Source organism: Microcebus murinus, chromosome 9 (genome assembly GCF_040939455.1).
Source record: "Microcebus murinus isolate Inina chromosome 9, M.murinus_Inina_mat1.0, whole genome shotgun sequence".
Classification (NCBI taxonomy): domain Eukaryota; kingdom Metazoa; phylum Chordata; class Mammalia; order Primates; family Cheirogaleidae; genus Microcebus; species Microcebus murinus.
This window is the reverse complement of record NC_134112.1, coordinates 26,198,706-26,217,145: the sequence shown is the minus strand read 5'-3', so window position 1 is coordinate 26,217,145 and position 18,440 is coordinate 26,198,706. Positions and strand designations below refer to the sequence as shown.

The window sequence follows — 18,440 nt, the reverse complement described above, 5'->3', positions numbered from 1 at the left end:
TCTCAGGTACATACATGCTGTGGCTGCTGCTCCTGATTTTTGCCACCCACTCCTGCATCATCCCTCCTCCACCCTCCACTATCCTATCAAAACGGGCTCCACTGCCTTGGAGGAGCAGAGCACTCAGCCTGAGTCTCCCAAATTTTATTTTCAATCAACATCTAGACACTTCCACAACCTGATTTCTTTTAGACCAAACCAACTTTCTTATAAGCCCCACGCCTGTTCTGTGAGGCCAGCTAATTAGCCTGCCTATTCCAGAAGTACTCGCTTTTTATTACCTTTAGAAAACAAAGCCAGGTTTGAGGAAGTGTTGGATGGAAGCTGTCTCCAAAACCTCAGGAAGGGAACCCCCACCTTCCAAACCCCCCTCCTTCTTTCCAGTAAGATTTGTAGTCTGGTTAGAAGGACCATTTAGATGATGAAAGGAACCAGTGGACAGCCTCTGATTTATAACCAGTGTGATTTTTTTAATATCCACCAAATTAATATTTTTATGTCTGTTCCCCCATCAAGTTGCTTCGGTTTGAATTTCAACGAGGGGAGCCTGCCAAGATCATAAATCCCAGCAGGGGTGGGAGAACGTAAGACAGATTTCTAACACCTTTTAAAAAAAAAAAACATTTAAATAAAAAGGGCAGGAATTTGCTTTAAAGTACACCAGGCCCAGCAGGGACTAGGAGAGACACAGGTCCCGTCTGAGCATGGGAGAGGCTCTGCCTTCCCAATATCACTTTTCTGAGGAACCCAACGCACAGAAAACCACTCTGGCAGGTAAATCAGGCCCTGTGGGCTTTTCATCAAAAGCCAGTGATGCCTCTCTGGGATGTGTGTTGGAGGGAAGGCAGAAATCTCTCAAATGAGCACCTTCCAAGAAGTCGAGTCTTTCTGCATCCCTCTCTCTGGAGTGACCACTCACACAGCTCATCAAAGTCTCCTTTCATTAGTGCCAGGCCAAGGGAAATAAATGCAGCTGGCAAGACAGAGTTCGAAGCTGTAAGAAGAAAGCCATGTGTTTCCTTCCTAAGACTAAAATCATTTCCCTACAAGGAATAAAGAGCTTTTACAAACCTTCTGGATGGATATGTCTTGGAGGGGAACAAGTTGATTGCTCTCACACCCTCGCTGTGCTCCAGCGGGAGAAACAGAAGCCCTTATTTGCTGGGCTTTATAACAAGTTTACTATATTTGAGCGTGCATGGCAAAGTAAACACCCTTATAACCTAGCTTATTATTACACCGATTCGGATAAGCCACAGGTCAAACCATGTCGGCTGAAACATAACTGCTACCTACCCACAGGAGAAGTCTGATATAACTCAGTCGATAGCCTATAAAACCGACGCTAGTCCTGTCTGTCAACACCAGCATTATAAAGGCGTTCCACTAATCCTCCTCGGTGGACAACACTAAATCCTCAAGCAATGTCGTCTTCTCATTCCGTACCTTGCCTGTCTCCGGGTCTCGGGACATGCCATGTGATCACAGGAGCTCCTTGCTGCTATAGTGAGTGGCACCTCCAGTATCGTGATGACTCCAGGAACTGAGTTCCACTGAAGCACATTTACAGACCAAATTACCCTTTCTCACAACACTTCGCCCAAGCACTCGCTCTGGGTTCAGAGCCAAAGCCATCACCAAGCCTTTCAGGAACCTTGCGAGCCAGTGGGCAAATAGAAAGATGCATCAGACCAAATGGATATTTAAGAGAATTGCGCTGAATTGAAATGCACCAGGAACCCAGAATCTGGTTTTAGTTTTTGTTTCAAAGATGCCAAGGTTTTGAATTTGCCAGTTGTGGACATTTAATTATAACTATAGAAGGGGAAGTATCAAGGCAAAGATAGACATAGATACAGTGTGTACATAGTTTTAAAACTAATGTTTAGGTTTTTAGTTGAACAGCCTAAAACTTCAGCACACTCCACTCTCACACAAGTCTCCAGAAATGAGGCACAAGTCTCACCCCATCCCAAAGTAAGTGAAAAAAAATTATTTTTTAAATTTTTTATTTATTTGCTAGACGGGACATCAGTAGGACAATTACTGAAATCTGAAAAAGGTCTGTAAGTTAGATAATAATACTATGGCAATGTTAATTTCTTGGATTTGAAAACCGCACTGCAGTTGTGTAGATGGATTTAGGAAGTATATACTGAAGTATTTAGGGATAAAGGGGCGGAATGTTTACAACTTATTGCCAAACCGTTCGGAAAAGAAGTAACACGTACACATGCACACACACAAAGCAACACAGCAAAGTACTACCATTTGAGGAATCTGATGATGGGTTGAAGGGTATACGGGAATTCTTGTCACTATTTTTGAAACATTTATGTGGATGTAAAATTATTTCAAAATAAAAAGGTAGCTTGTTTTGTAAAAGCTTCTTATTTCGGCCTCCAGAGTTACTGTTGCTTATTTAAAATAACAGCCTAATAGAGTGTATTTATAGGTTCCTTTGCTAGGGTATCCGCATCAATGTAAAAAGGATCTGATGTAGGCCCCTTCTGTGGAGGTAGGTCCCGCTTTAGATGTCACTTAGAACCCATAATCTTGAAGAAACACAGCGTAGGGGAGCCAGGGACAAGACTGATGAAACATGAGTTGCTACCGTCAAGTGAATGTCCAGAGAAGAGGGATTCTGGAAGCACAGGGCCTGGATTCTCTAGGCCTGTAGAGTTCCACCCTATGGGATGTTTAGGTCTGTAGCATCTTAGAGTGAGGGGCACAGAGGCAGGGCTGTGTTGAGGATCAATGTGGCACATTTTGTAGTACACTGCCTGGCGCCCACCAAGGGTTCCAGCAGTGGTTCCTAGTCTCCACCCTGACCCCTCTGCCAACTTCAAGTTTTCTCATCTGGAGCAATGGTCTGGCACCCTGGGGCATGTGCTAGGGGCCAAAGTCAGCCCTCTGTTTTCAGAGTGTCTGCAAAAGCCCACGGGAAAGGCTGCACTTGGACAGCTGGATGGGGCCTTCTTTATCCACTTAAGACAAGCCTTTCCCCGTGCATCTTTCTTTGGTAATGGAAACATCCCAACCACAGTCCTTCCTGCTAATCAAATCCCATTTGGGCTGAAGGCCTGCTGACATTCATTAGCCCAGACCTGCTTTTCAGAGATTTCCACTCACTTTGAGCTAAACATGTGGGCCCCAGCCCTGAGCTGAAATCAAGATTGCGCTTTCTTCTTTCTCTTTCGACCAGAAACGCCATTCTGCTGCCATTGGAAATTGATGCACCTAAGTACAAAGTGTCTGTTTCGTGCATCCTCCAAACAAAATGTGGCCTGGGTTCAAGACCAGCATGCACCAGCATGCACACACACACACACACACACACACACACACACACACACACACACACATTCTCAGGCCATAAAAGTCAACCACACCGCTGAATATCTAAAACCCACCACTCAGCAAACACAGTCTCCTTTCTGGAACTTTTGGCGATGTGGACAACATCCTGTCATTGAGCATGTGTATAGCTTGAACTGGCAATAAATTGAGGCGCTAATCCTGATGCACGACAGCACCTGCAGTAACAGAGAAGAACGTCTCAGCAGACGACACATATATAAATCACATTTATTTTCATAGCACATTTAAATAACGTTTTGGCCCTGGGGATTTTCTGCCAAGTAATGAAGCATCACCCAATGAGAGTCTGCAACGTTGCTCCAATCTGCAGTGCCCCTCACAGCACAGGAATAAAACCTGTGATTTATATGGATGTCATCGGGGTAGCATAGGGGGCTTCCTTTCCCTTGCACGAGACATTGCTGTGCATCCGGATTAGAGAGGAGATTTATCTGCAAAATAAACAAAGAACAGGCCCCCCCATTTTCTCCCTTAATAATGCCAGATGAGACATCAAACACACACACACACACACACACGTACCCACTCAGCAGCACACACATAACAGCCACGCATGCACATAACACAGACAGGCTTGTTACGAGATAGAAAAGAAAACGATTCTGATAAAAGATGACCATTTGTACCTTGATGGTTTGGTTTATCAGCAGTTCCTTGCAGGAGGCCTCCAGCTCCTGGCCTCTGCCGTCCCTCCCCGGGGTGCTCCGTCTACATCAGGGCGGACGCCAGCCTTGACTGCCTGAGGCCCAGCACACACAGGGTGGAGAGAAATCAAATCTCCTCCACACATTGTAAGGTGGTAGTGCAATCCCAATTCACCTGCCACTTCCTATCTTGTTGTTTCAAGGGAAAATATGACCTCATTCTAACAAGATTTTCCTTTGGATGGCCATACGGGCGGTTGGCCCAGCTCACTCAGGTTGAATAGAATGAATTGCAAATTGTTCTGTTGAAATCATTATGAGTCCTTGCTCAGTCTTCCTTCCTTCCTTCCTTCCTTTCTCTCTTTCTTTCTTTCTCTCTCTCTTTCTTTCTTTCTTTCTTTCTTTCTTTCTTTCTTTCTTTCTTTCTTTCTTTTCTTTCTTTCTTCTCTCTCTTTTTTTCTTTCTCTCTTTCTTTCTTCCTCCCCCTTCCTTCCCCTTCCCTCCCCTTACCTTCTCCTCTTTCTTTCCCTCCCCATCTTCTTCTTTCCCCCCTTCCTTAGCAGCCATTTATGCTCTAGAGCTCACTAGGCCTCCCTATGTCTCAACTTGAGGCCACCATCTACCCTGCTAAATGTAGGTTGCTTTCGACAGAGAAAAATGTACCCTGTAACTCAGTGGGGCACGATTTATCATACACGGATTTGGATATGCTACAGTTCAATTTATGCCTGCCCCCAAATGTCAACTTCATCCAGAAAACACTGAAACAAGAATAAGAACTCAGATTGTTATGGTGTTTTACAGTTAGCAAAACCTGTCCCTGTACTGCATATTGTCATACTTGGTCCTCAACAAACCTGTGCCGTGGTAAGGCAGACACAGGGCACATGCTAAGATGTAGTCCTTGCACTTGTTGAGGTCACCTCTGCTTCAAGGACAAAAGGCATAGTATTTTACTTTTTTTGCCCCAGGTTCACATGTTTCAGGATCACTGTAGAAACCCAAAGCAGAAAATCTCATGCTTTAATATGGAAAACCATTCCTTGGCTAGCAGGGGGGTTGGGTGGGGGGGCTACTGGGTGGCAGTGGCCTCCCTCGGGGCAGGGATACCAAGCAGGCAGTTTCATTTGAACAGACTTGGAGTTGAGGTCAGGATCTCTGGATGCCACCTGGATATTCCTAAATGAAAGTTATTTCCCAGAAAAACACAGTCTTGTATTTACCAATACACATTCTTTCCATTTCCAAGCCGAAGGGTGAACTTTCCATTTGCTCAAATCCGACTCTTGTAAAATGGAGAGAGACTCTCATGTGACTTGTGTGAAGTTTCCTGCGCGTATTTTGGTCCAGGTCACAAGTAGGGAGGAAAGAAATGCCGGCCCAAATTTCTCATATTGTGCAGATTTTATGTCAAAAGGACTCCCAAGCAATTGCACATGTCTGGATGTAAATATATTCTTTGCTTCCCATTTTCATTTCTCAAATTTGTTCTGAAGTTGCACAATAGCCATCCATATAGCAAGGGGAAATTTTTAATTTACAAAGATGATTGCCCTAAATTAACATTAAAAAAAAAGAAAAGCAATCAGGAAAAGCAGCATTGCTTAGCAAGGCTAATCCAGGACTGTGGAGAGGGTCAGCTTGTCCCTAAAAATAGGGCGACCACCTGTCGCAGTTTGCCTACAGCAGCTCTGACATATGCTATTGTCCTGGCTTAATTATTAATAGCCTGCCTTTCACACTCATAATTGTCCCAGTTTGGATGCTGAATTATATAGTCACCCTACCTAAGAGCTGTAGGAAAATCCAGTTGAACTAGGTCTTATTCTTTCAAGGGCTTGAAAACAACCTGAACAGACACACAGACAAAACAACAGACACACCACCCTCCCTGCCGGACCACACACAGGGAAGCCCCACCATGCACCCCTTTCGTGGATGAGCCTGGCTTTCGTGGAAGCAATGGTGGTGTTCTTCAATTCTTGGGATTTGGTCTTCCTTAGGCCAAGCAGGGCTGTGCCTTTTCACTCCTGGTGGCAACTGATGCCCTGTTTAAGGCATAGGTCTTTTGTCTACCCTCATTATAAGTACCCCAGTGGCAGATGCAGAACCAGCATCCTCCAGTCCCAAAGTCAGGGAATCCAAAGTGTGTCACTTCGGACAGTTCTACTTTGTCCTCCAAGCCTTGGCTCAGGTCCCAGATTTTGCAGGAAGCCTTCTCTGGTAGTTCCCCTCCTTTGTCTGTGTCCTCCACCTTGGGCTGTCCACATGATAAGCACACAGGGAGTTTAAAGTGATCCTTTATATCCTGCCAGTCACATCTCTGCAATTGCACTTGACACCCTCCGTGGCAACCGTTTACTCCTCCACCTTCCCTTGTAGAGTCTTAGCTTGCTTAGGTCAGGGACAATGTTCTCTGTCTGGACTTCCCTGGCCCAGCCTGGCACTTGGTCCTCGTTTGTGGAATGCATGTATGGGCAGGATGAGAGCCCACTTGAAAACAAAAGTAAGTAGTGTAGTGATAAGCACAACATCTTTATTAAGTATAAATATAATATATTTGTTTATGTATAATTAGGCATAATATATTTATTATTATATTTTACAATCCAAATTTTTTAATTGTGGTAAAAAAATACATAACATAAAATTTACCATCTTAGCTATTTTTAAGTGTGCGGCTGATTAGGGTTAAGTACATTCACATTGTTGTACAACCGATCTCTAGAACTTTTTCATCTTGCAAAACTGAATGGCATGGTATGTTTTCGGTGTTTTGGAAGCATTATGTCATTTAGGTCTCATAGATCCCAAGGGAGGGATAATTAATAGTCCCATTTTGAGCCAAGAAGTTAAGCAACCAGCTCAAGGTCATGCAGCTAATGATTGGTAGAGATAAGATTTGAAACTCATGCATCTTTATTAAATTCTGCCTACCAGTTTTACATCAAGTAACATTTCCATAAAATTGCAGACATATAGAAATTACAGATTTTTGTTTCACCTTCTGCCTGATTTTTATTTTAAAAATAGTCTTTAAAAGTTTTTACTGAAAAATAGTATGAGAAACACCCAGGGACTTTTTTTTATTAAGTTCATGATCCGGATCTAAGAAAAATGAGACAGATTTACTGTAAGACAGCCGCTGGTGATGATTCATAGAATTTTAGCAAAGAAAGGCACCTGGGAGGTCATCGTACCCACCCCCATTATTTTACAGGTGTGGAAACTAAGGCTCAGCGTCAGGACGGAAGTCAAGGCAGCATCAAGTTCAGAACACAGAACTCTTACCACTCCCTGATGCTGGCTGGCAGACATTTTGGGTTGAACGTTTATGATGTTTTTCTTCTGGTTAATATGTATGCTAACAGCATTTTACATTAAATTCAAGGCCTCTGTTAGCCATCCCAGCCGAGGGCCACGCTCCAACCCCTCCCAGGACGAAGCTCACCTCCTTACCTGTCTCTCCCCAAATCGGAGGTCCCTTATGCTTTGGTCTACAGACCCTTCCCACTACAGATATTGCGTAACGCCTCTCTATTCTTTCCAGAAAGGAAATTCAGGGATAATCTACCTGAACACAAAATTTCAACAATGACAACAAAATCAACATAATGCCACATCTGTAATAGAAAGGAAAAATGAAAGCAATGTGTGATAAAATGTATATATTTCAACAAGCAAATGTTCTAGCTGACTACGGAGGCATGGTGCCGTGGTCGGTGCTCACTCCTCCACACAGACCTCCATGGAGGCCACAGCTAAGAGTGTGGCCCTGTAGACGTGCTGTGTGGGTGACTCAAATACCATGGGCAGCATTTGTCCCATACGGGAGAAAAACTCTTAGTCGAACTATGAACACAATGAAGTACAATCTTCTCTTGATTTGTATGGTGGAAAATGTGCCAAAAACTGAAAAAAGGAGTGCCAAAAGCTAAGAAATATATATATATATATGTGTATATGTATATATATATATTTGTTAATCTCTCTGTTTAATTATAAAATAAGCTCAGGAACTAGGTTTATATAATTACAGACAGGTTTTCCACTTATTGGTGACTGTCTGATGGGACATTTGATAGCTGTGCAAAAGCAGGACAATCTTTGGCTGTGCATGTTGTGTTAGGCATTGTGGGAGCCCAAAGGAACACTGGCCTCTGTCCATCAGATATTTTCGTTACCCCCTCCATTTTTGTGATCATCAAAAATATCAGTCCGCATTTTCAAAACGCCATAGGGTTGATAAAAACACCCCTCTGAGAACCTGTGCTCTAGACTCCAAGCTCCTTCAGGGCAGGGACCTCTCTTAGCATTTGCAGCGCTGGTGCACCCATGCTTGATGAATGGACAAAGACGGAACTAATGACAAGAAGACATCGTACACATAATTAAACTACACCAAAAGCTGCTTATAAAACACTTCCACAGACCAGGATTTTAGTCCTTGCACCCAACCCTAGTTTGGCCTGGGAATGTGGTCAAACTCATCCAGTCTCTCATTGTTCTCATGTTTGTATAATAATAAATATTTTTATATTTATAAAGAGAGGCATTAATTTCTTTATTTCATGAAAAATATATACATACATGGATATATATTCAAACAATGCTACACAAAACCTGAAAACAGTACATAGTATTACCTAAGCTATCTGTATATTAAGCTATATACAACCTCTATCTATACACTGAAAAATTTGGTTGCAAATTTAGTGATGGAAAGGAAGTTATTGTCTTTAGGAAGGATGGAAAGGAGTTATTGTCTTTAATAATTTTTTAAAACTTAAAGCTATATACAGGATAATTTGTCTCTACTGCAAAGAATAAATATGGGTACTACTGTTTGTCTTTTCTGCCTTATAGAATCGTGAACCAGAATCTGAAAGATTTTTTTAATCCATAAATTCAATAATCAATAATAATGACTAAAAGCAGGTGTTGAATTTTAAATGGATTAAATCCTCAGAAAGACTCTGCAATAAAGCCTCTTTCTCTATTTTCTTTTTGGAGACAGGATCTCACTCTGTCCCCCAGGCTGGAGAGCAGTGGCGTCTTCATAACTCACTGAAACCTCAAATTCCTGCACTCAAGCCATCCTCCTGCCTCGGCCTCCCGAAGTGCTAGGATTACAGGCGTGAGCCACCACGCCCAGCTCTTATCCCCGTTTTACAGATGAGCAAACAGAGGCAAACAGAGAAGTTAGTGATAAAATTGTAACTCCAACCCCAACTTTCTGATCACGAAGCCGGTTCTCTCAGCCACTACTTTGTCCTCCCATCTGGCTAAAATGAGGAACCTAATGCCTCTAATTCAGCCTACTTTCCAAAACAAGTTAGCAGCCCCAGAATCACAGTGTTATGGGAAACTGCCCCCAAATGCAGGGCTTCTTTACCATTTTTTAGTTTTGTCATCATGGAAGCAGGAGATATTGGCAGAGCTGTCCCTGGTCATTCTCCTCTGTCCTTCATTTGACGGCTATTTGCTAGCACCCCCAGTGCACGTGAACCATTGTGACAACGTTGACACAGCGCCTGCCCTTGTGGGGCTCACAGGCCAGAAGAAGGAGCAGACATTACTTATATAATCACGTAAAAATACATAACCAGACACCATGGGATGGTTTCAGGATGCCATGAGGTTACACGCAGGGGCCTGGCTTTACCTGGAGTTTTTACGATGTGAATCATTCTCCCTTTAATAAAAGTCAAGTACCATTTACAGGGCAGCTGCAACACGCCAGCCCCTCTGCCAGCCATAGCCCATACACCTTCTCCGATCCTGTAACGTGTGCATGGTCACGCCCAGTTTTCCGAGGGAGAGAAACTGAGGCTCCCTGCCAGAGGTGAGGAGACCTGCCCACGGTTGGCAGTGGCCGAGCCAGGTTTTCAATGAGGTCCTGCCAAGCTCCCAAACCCCCGTCTCCTCTCTCCCCTGCGCTCCCGCGTCATACCGCAAGGAGCCCCACTAGCACCGGTGGCTGTTCTCAGGAAACCAGGACAGAGAGTGTGAGCGCCACGCCGCCGTTCCCCTGAGACTCTGCGGTGGGCGTCAGCTGCTCGCCCCCAACCCGTCCTCCGTGGGCTGCTGGGCTGCTCGCGCCCCTCTCCGGCCTGAGCCCTGCGGAGCGCCCCTGGGCTCATGGGGTGAAGCTCCTCCGCTCCGCACAGCCCGCTGGGGACCCCCTGCCGGCGGGCCCCGCCGCTGCACACCCTGCAGGGCAGAAGCTCCGCCCGCTGCTCGGCCGCGCGGCTGCGGCGGCGGCGAGGCCCCGCCCCCTCCCCGGCCCCGCCCACTCCCGCCCGCCAAGGTCACGTCCTCCTTGACGCGGAGGCCTCGGCTGCTTCCTGCATCCTTGCAGCCTCGTCCCTTCGCCTCCCGCTCCAGCCCAGCACCCATCCCTCAGGTTGGGGATGCGGGTCGCCGGCGTGTCCCCCTCCCTGGCTGGCAGCTCCTGAAGGCCGCAGACTTCCACCTGTGCCAGGACCTAGCGCAGTATCTCGCGCACAGAGCCACCCAGTAAATACTTTGACTGAATTAAATTGACTTAAATTGGCTACATTAAAACAGAATCACATGCACTTTCATTGCCATAGAATGGGCAATGATAAGGAAGAGGAAGAGACTCTTCTTTCTTCATAACATTTTACAATTTTGGCTGCAACGTTTAGAGTTAAGCCAGATGCATCAAATACTAAGAAGTTAAAATTCTCCGTAGTATTTATTACCCTTTCACCATCTTCACTTGCCAAATATGTGTAATTTAACTAGTTTCCTTTTCCTAGAAATATGAATGTCCTTAGTGGAATAAATGTCAACACTTCTTTAAAATAAAAATCATTGCCTTTTGAAATGTTTTAATTTTATCCCCAACTTCATTCTCTTTTTATAGACTGGTACTGTATGTCTTTTATTTAAATGAGTGGGTCTCAAGAAAAAAAAAAATAAAGAATGGCTCAATTATTACCTATGATAATGAATCTCTGAAATTAAAAACTGTCCTCTGTCCCACTGATTTACAAAGAATGTCTTAATGGGTAAAAAGAACTGCCTAATAATATGCTTTATGAATTTTTTTTCTTGAAAGCCAATAATTTTTGGAGGTGAAAGGGCTTCTTTCAAGATAATGATTGGTTTCAGTTTCTAAATCTTATACCAGAGTTAATGCACAAGTTATTTGGACATTGTGGTGGTAACCCATTTGAAAGGGGGCCTGAAAGAAAGGAGTCCCAGCTTCCTGCGCCCCCCCCCTCCTCCTCTAAATAAGCCTGGCCCCCAAAGTCCCAGACTCATAAATAAATCAAGAATTATGCTAATGACCAGAGCGGGACGCAATTACAGGCTTTGACAATTCCACACATCAGACACGAGGGGGCACTACAGGACCACGTTTCATGATTTCAGGCGCCATTTTACCCTTGGAGCTGGACAATAATTTCTTGAAAAAACTGTTAACCTTCTGTGCTCCGGATGTCGTTTTAGTCATTGCTCTCAGTGTCTTATCGCTACTAAGCTTAACTAGCCGGGCTTGGAAGGTCATTTTAAAGGACAGTGATGTAAAAGAGACACAATTAGGCTTCCTCTTCGATTCACCTTCGTGTAGGATGGTGTGTGTGTGTGTGTCTGTGTGTGTGTGTGTGTGTGTGTGTGTTTTATTGTTAGCAAACATTTACAATTGAAGAAACCATTCTGGGAACCCAAAAACCAAAATGCAGGGGTTTTCCTCCAAAAAAAAATCTTTATGTTTCAGGCAGGAGGATTGTTTTCATTGTTATTACTTGTGCAACTGTCTTCATTCATCTATTCATTCAACCAGCAAATATTTACTGATGCCCTTAATGTGCCACTCTCTATGCCAGGCCCCGGCACTCTATGATACCTTAGCCACCCCCCTCCCAACCCCCCAGGGTCTTACCCATGGTGAGAAGGCAGCTCTTTTCATTCCCCTGAGCCAGATTTAGTCTTAAAGCACCTCAACATCTATAATACAAAAGTGATACTTCCATTTAGATCACTTCTCTTTTCACTGCTCTCCAGGAATATATATTTTTCAAAAAGAAAATAGTAAAACCACCGCTTTCTAGATGAGACAGTCTCAATCTGAGCAAGAAGGGTTAAAACTCAAGGGACTGCATGCTAAATGACTGAATTTTTATAAATCAAATAAAATGAATGTGGGTTTGGGGGATTTTTTTTTCCCTTTCAAAGTCCCATGTTGATTAGAATGACTTACATTGAAATTTAGCAAGAGCCCGACGAAAGTGCCACCAATCTTGGCATCTAACACAGCATGTTATCTGGACTTACCTGGGAAGGGCTGGCACCCAGGGCTGGTCAAAATGGGACACAGGAAGTCTGCTTCCTCCCTATCTCCCTCACCTAGTCCCAGTGATTTGTGCAAGTATGTGAGAATCAACATTTTACATCCATTGTGTCATTTAATGCTCACAGTGACCCCACAACATATTCCCATTTCCCAACTGGGCAAACTGAGTCTCGAAGAGGTTAATTCCTTGCCCAAGGTCATACAACTACTATCCAAACCCAAGTCTGTCTACCTCCAAAGATCATGTGTCCTCTACTATTCAATGTAAACCTCCCAAACAAAGAACCCAAAGACTGGAAATGAACAAGTATCAACTGACTCACTTCCATGTTCCCTTTGAAGATAGGTGGGGCAAACACTGCTGTGTGCCTGCACGAACCTATCCCATCTTCTCCCTGAGCATGCAGCTGGACTACATTTCCCAGCTTCCCTTGCAGGACAGTGTGGCAGTGTGAGTGGCTTCCAGCCTGTGCACACCCCACTTCCCGGCCTGCCTGCCTCCCACACAGTCCTTCACTCTCCCTCTCTGCTTGCTGTCTCACCCAGATGCAGAGGACCCAGCAGCAAACATTGAGGCCCCCTGGGACAGTGGAGCCACAGAATGAAAGATGCTTGGGCCCCTAAATCACTGCATAGAAGGTGCCCACCAAACAGATGTTGAATGGTTAGGAGCAAGACGTAACTTTTTGTTGTTGTTGTTAAGTCACTATGACTTGGGGTGGTTTGTTAAACAGTTAGCCTCCCACAAATATTGATAATGCACAAGGAAAGATGACGGCACCTCATGAAGGTTTCCATTTGCTCAACCAAGGGCCCTCAGGCCTTGCCTAGCTCTGTGGTAGTGGACTTGTTCTCAGTGTTCCTGGGTACCAGGAGTGGTGAACCAGAGATCTCTAAGGTCTTCCCCTGATCTGAGAAAATTCTGTAATTCTGTAGTGACCCTCACTGGCTGCAGCCTCTTTACCAGCCCTCCCCCATACATACATCCTTACAGGTAGCAGCCAAGTTGCATGGCCCAGGAGGGACTTAGCCCAAACGCTTACCTCCTCCCGGCCCCAGCCCCCCAGGAGTTTTCCTTTTCCCATAACACCTTTCCTCCACTTTCCTCCACTCTGCTGGGCAGCTACAAAAGATACGCCCTCTCTCACCCATGGCCGCACTATGTAAGATGTACCATCAGGAGGATAGGTGGCTTCAAATGGCTCTGTCCTGGCATGCCACAACCTCCCCCTGCCCCCTTTGCCTTCTGCTTGGGAATAGAAGCATTTTCTACCAAGAGTAGGGCTGAATATATAGACCAGACCTTGAAAACTTTTGGGTATCAGAAAAATACATATGAGGGATTCCATTCTCCAAAAGCACTGATTCTTCAAATAATGTCACTGCCATCTACAAAACATTATATTCAAGATATTTTAAGTCTATCTTCAGAGGTTCTTGTGATCTAATTTTCTGTCATTAAGTATGATGTGCTCAAAAAGAAGATAATTTTAATACAGAGAAAAACAGAACTGAGCATTTCAATGACACAGACTGCTGGCCCAATCAGGACGGGAGCGTGTTGTCTGCAGCATTTGTGTCTCGCTGGGTCCCCTTTGCTGAAGTTCATTTCGCCCCCTACCGGGCTGCCAAGGCACTTTCAGAGAAAACAAGTGCTGTGAATGTTTACGAATGACACAAATGACTTCAGTCACTGCCAGACCCGGCTTTATGCGTTTTGCATGTGAGCCTCTGCCACACCCGCTGCCCTCACGTTGCCAGTGGCAGGAGGTTGTTGAGTTGGCTACTAGTGGTGTTTCTAGGAAAAACAATAAGGATTGAGACCTGGGATCTTGAGAATTGTGACAAACTGGGAATGCAGATGTAAAATCCAGGACTCCGCTGCATACGGTGCAGTATTTGGCTGTCTGAAGGTGGGGAGAGGGGGGGCGGGTATGGGAGAGTCGGGGGCACAGCAGATGCTGTTGATATTAAAGTAAATCTGATTAACTGTTACAGTGGACACAGTTTGGGGCTGCCCACTGTCTCCCCTTCTTGCCCTCCTTCTTCTGTAACAGATTCCTGCCTCTCTGATCACAGGAGGAGGAGTTGTGGGGGTCTAGTGAGGCTTGACCACTCAGAATGCCCCTCCTCCATCAGAGTCTTTGGCCAGCTAAAGTCCATGCCTGGGCAGTTTCTGCTGAACCTTGTCTCCCTTACTTCCAGCCTTCTGGGTTATTTTTGTGTCCTCTGTAAACTTAAGAATTCCGACTACTAAAGCTATTAGCAGGACCCACGATACGTATTGTTCTAATGCACTAGCACCTGACTCAACCTAAATTACAAATTACCATAATTACCAAGGGTAAAACCCAAGGTTAATGATGAAACAAATTAATGCATAGTTAAAAAATACAAAAGTGTTCTATAACTCCTATAAGATGAAATAAGGTTAATTAAAGTAATTTTCAAAATATTAATGGAATCATAGTTCCAGCAAGCGTAGGACTATTATCAGCACATTTGCATCATTAAGAAATTTGAACAATTTATAGATTCATAGATAGAACACTTGTATTTGTGAAGGTCAGAAAAAGGATAAACTATTTAGCTTTATTTTTGTAAGCCTCTCTTGTTTTCTACATACTATGGCACTATTATATATAAGATTTAAACTGCTCCAAGTACTATTTGTAGATTTCTATTTAAGAAAGAAGCTATCTTGCTTATAGGAAAAATAATTGATTAAGTTTAACCATTCACAAATGGACAGTTATTTGTAGGTACTTAAACATAAAGATCTATTGGAGCATGGTAATTTGTCATTTTTAGTGCTTATTTGACTCCCTATAAGAGTACAATTGAGTTCAAAATAATGATGTTTCTGTAGTGCTACTGCTACTTTGATTGATAATGAGAAGATACCACTACCATTTTTAATTTTTAAAATGCAAGATTATTCTGGAGTAAATTAACCTAATCACACAGTGCAAGTAAATTAACATCTGTTCATTACCTAATTGCAAAAATAATATTAACCTACAGAGTCTAAATCCACTTCTGACACATATTCAATTTTTATAATGTAACATTGACCGTTTTTCTGGATTATATGTAGGGGTTTCCAGCATTAGCTTCTCTGCTCGTTGGAAATGTTAGGAGTGAGAACACAAATATTCCAGTGGCGTTGAAGAAGGTTGCTTCCAGAATTGATCCAGCTATATTACAATTCGGACACTATTAAAATACCAGTGGGTATTTTTCATGGCAAGGCTGCTATAAACTCACCCAGTGAGAACTTCTCAGGGCTTTCGCTCACCTGGCATAAGTGAGTTTTTTCCAAAGCAGCCCAGCAGCTCTCACTTGGAGAACTCAAGTTTTCCAGCCCTCATTTCCCCAGTCTGGCCTGAGCGAGGCACACAGTGGCCGTACTGTCTGGGCAGCACCTTGTGGGCTGGTGCCTGTGTTTTCCCGAAACCAGAGTAAACGTGTTTCACACAGACCAGAGGAGGGGCCCTGAACTCACAAAATGTCTCCTCGGCCTTCGCGCTTTCCAAGTTGGGAAATTTATGTTGCAACCTTGAGAAGGACAGAGTAAATGCAGAGCCTGCCAGCTGTTTGTTTTCCTGTTGATGAAATCCCCAAATTCAGACTGGAAGCCCTCCAAGGACTGAAGTCTCCTCAAAAGGCAAAGTGTTAACCCTGAATCCTTCAGGTCCTGTACGTCTCTCCCACCTGGAAAGTTCCAGAATATCTCGGGGCTTGTGCTTGCTGTGTGTGTAGCTCTCTGACCACTGCTCATCCTCAGGCCGCAAAATAGGCCAGGGCCAAAGACAACGGAGGAAGAGACCAAATGACTCCGTGGTACGGGGAACTTTCAAGAGCTTTTTGGAGCCAGGCTTCCTAGAGCCCAGCTCCTCCGTGTTTAGTAAAGCTTGCTTAGGTCACGGAAGCGATTCAACTACTTAGAGCCTAATTTCCTAGCTTTAAATATTCGCCACATGCTCTACTGCCATTGTGGTTTTATCTTCAAAGTGTACGTCCTTAATCTTCTCCTTGGACATGTGACAAATTAACACTACATTTATTTGTTGGTTGCTTTTTCCTGAACATGAGCCATACAGGTTATAGACCAGTCTAGTAAAATGACCACTTTAAACCTCCTAATTACTCCTTATTTTTAGTGTGTATTTTCACTGGCCGCTTTTACACTTCTTAAATTTTTAAATATAATCCTTTTTGTCTGATTATAAAATTGCTACATTTTCTTTATAGGAAACATGACGAATGGGTATTACATTTAAAATTTTTTATTTCTAATCTCATTACCCACCATTAAGGTTTGTTAACATTTTGGTATGTTTCTTTCTTTCTCTGTTAGTCGTATTATCTGAATGCTGATTTTTTTTTCATTTGATCTTGTATCATAAATATTTTCTCAATTTTTATTTATTGTCAATAAATAATCTTTAACAATTGAGGTTTTTAATGATTCTGATAGTATTCCATCACTGGACTATTCCATAATGTTTGTAACTAATCTCCTGTTATTGGATATTATAAACAGTACTCCAGTAAACATATATCTGTGTATACCTTTGGCCACATAGCTCATTAATAGGATAGATTCCTAGAAGTAGAATTACTGGGTCAAAGTGTAGAAACAGTGTTAAGGCTCTTAATACACTTTGCTAAATTGCTTTTTCCAAAGGATGCTGATCAATTTGTGCTCCTACCACAGTGAGTGAGATACTTGCGGTGTTCTTGTGCACAAGGAGGATTGCTGTTTTCCCTCTTGGCCTGCCTGATAGACATCTCCACTGGTGGTGTGGCCCAGGGTTGGGGAGGGCTTAGACAGGCAGTCAGGAGACCTGGGCCTGAATTTGGACTCTTCCATTATGTAGCCCTGTGACTTCGTGGAAAACTCTAGCAACAAGAATAAAAATTGGGAACAGTATTGACTGCCCAAATAAAATAATGAATGTGAAAATGCTTTGTAAGCATAAACTGTGAGGCTGTCTTATTACTGAAAGGCACCTACCCATTGCTACTGGCATCTCAATTTCGGTACTAAAATTAGGAACTGGGCATGTAACTTATAAAGAAAAACCACAATTTTATGGAAATATGAATTTGGGGTTTCCTTTTTTAAAATAATAAAATGGTGAATTTCTTATTAGCACGCTCTTTGGCTTCTCCCTCTGAGCTCACCAAAACAAAATCACACAGTACCTGAATCCCAGGCGAGCCTGCCTAACTTGAATGGGTGAAATAAAGTTGGGTATTCTCTTGGATCAAGCAGGCTAAACCAATAGCTAACACTTTCACAGAGGGCAGATCCAGGTGCAATTGGCATTTAGATGGAGCTAGCATAAACTTAAGAAATGTTTCCATTTTAACCTGTCATAGCGCAATGCCAAACCTTCGCTCCAATCAGGTCACTCCGTTCCTGCCATTCCAACATGCCATACTCTGTCCGCCTTCTTTCCAGCCTCTCCCCATCCATCTGCACCTGTGCTTCCTCTAAGCTGTCCCCAGACCCTTCCTTCTCCCAGAGTCTTCCTGGGCTACTCCAGAGTGAGAGCCGGACTTCCCAAGGACTCTTACCTGTGAATTCCCAGGCTCGCTCTGAGTTACTGCTGCCCTGTACGGTGTAGATATTTCTTCCCCATCTAAGCTGTAAATGTTTGGAGAGAGAGATTCGTCCTTTGCTATCTGAAACTCTGTGTGTACTTTTGGCCTTAAATTAACTTGCCCCTGAGGTTGATAAACAAAGAAAGTTTTACCCAGGGCCAAGGAGTCATTTTCCCAGTAACTCTCACTGGGGAAACTTTCTCTAGACTTTGTCCCTCTTGGCATGAGGGGAATGGAGGGCAGGTCAGTGCCTCCAGCGACATTTCTTCTGGGGACTCTTTTTCCCTCATTAATTGTGCTGACAGGATTAAGAATAGCTCACAACACAGCAGCAAAGGCTAAAGTGGAGTTTTGTTCTTTCCTCCTTTTTATTCTCACCCTAATCCCTCTGGATCACCCTGTATCCCTCTTGCTGAATATATTTATATCTTCCTTCTGATTAAATGTTACTGGCTTTTTTAAAAAAACAAAATGAA

At 43.7% G+C, this 18,440-nt stretch overlaps 1 long non-coding RNA gene across 1 annotated transcript; it reads right to left on the bottom strand.

The window, feature by feature from the left end:
* Nucleotides 1–3,574: 3,574 nt before the first annotated feature.
* Nucleotides 3,575–18,041, bottom strand: LOC105875909 (uncharacterized). Its single transcript, XR_001156178.3, has 4 exons — nt 17,938–18,041; nt 11,941–12,005; nt 4,008–4,120; nt 3,575–3,812 (listed from the first exon to the last, which is right to left on the bottom strand). It is a non-coding gene; the product is annotated as an uncharacterized LOC105875909 (long non-coding RNA).
* Between the last annotated feature and the right edge of the window lie 399 nt (nt 18,042–18,440).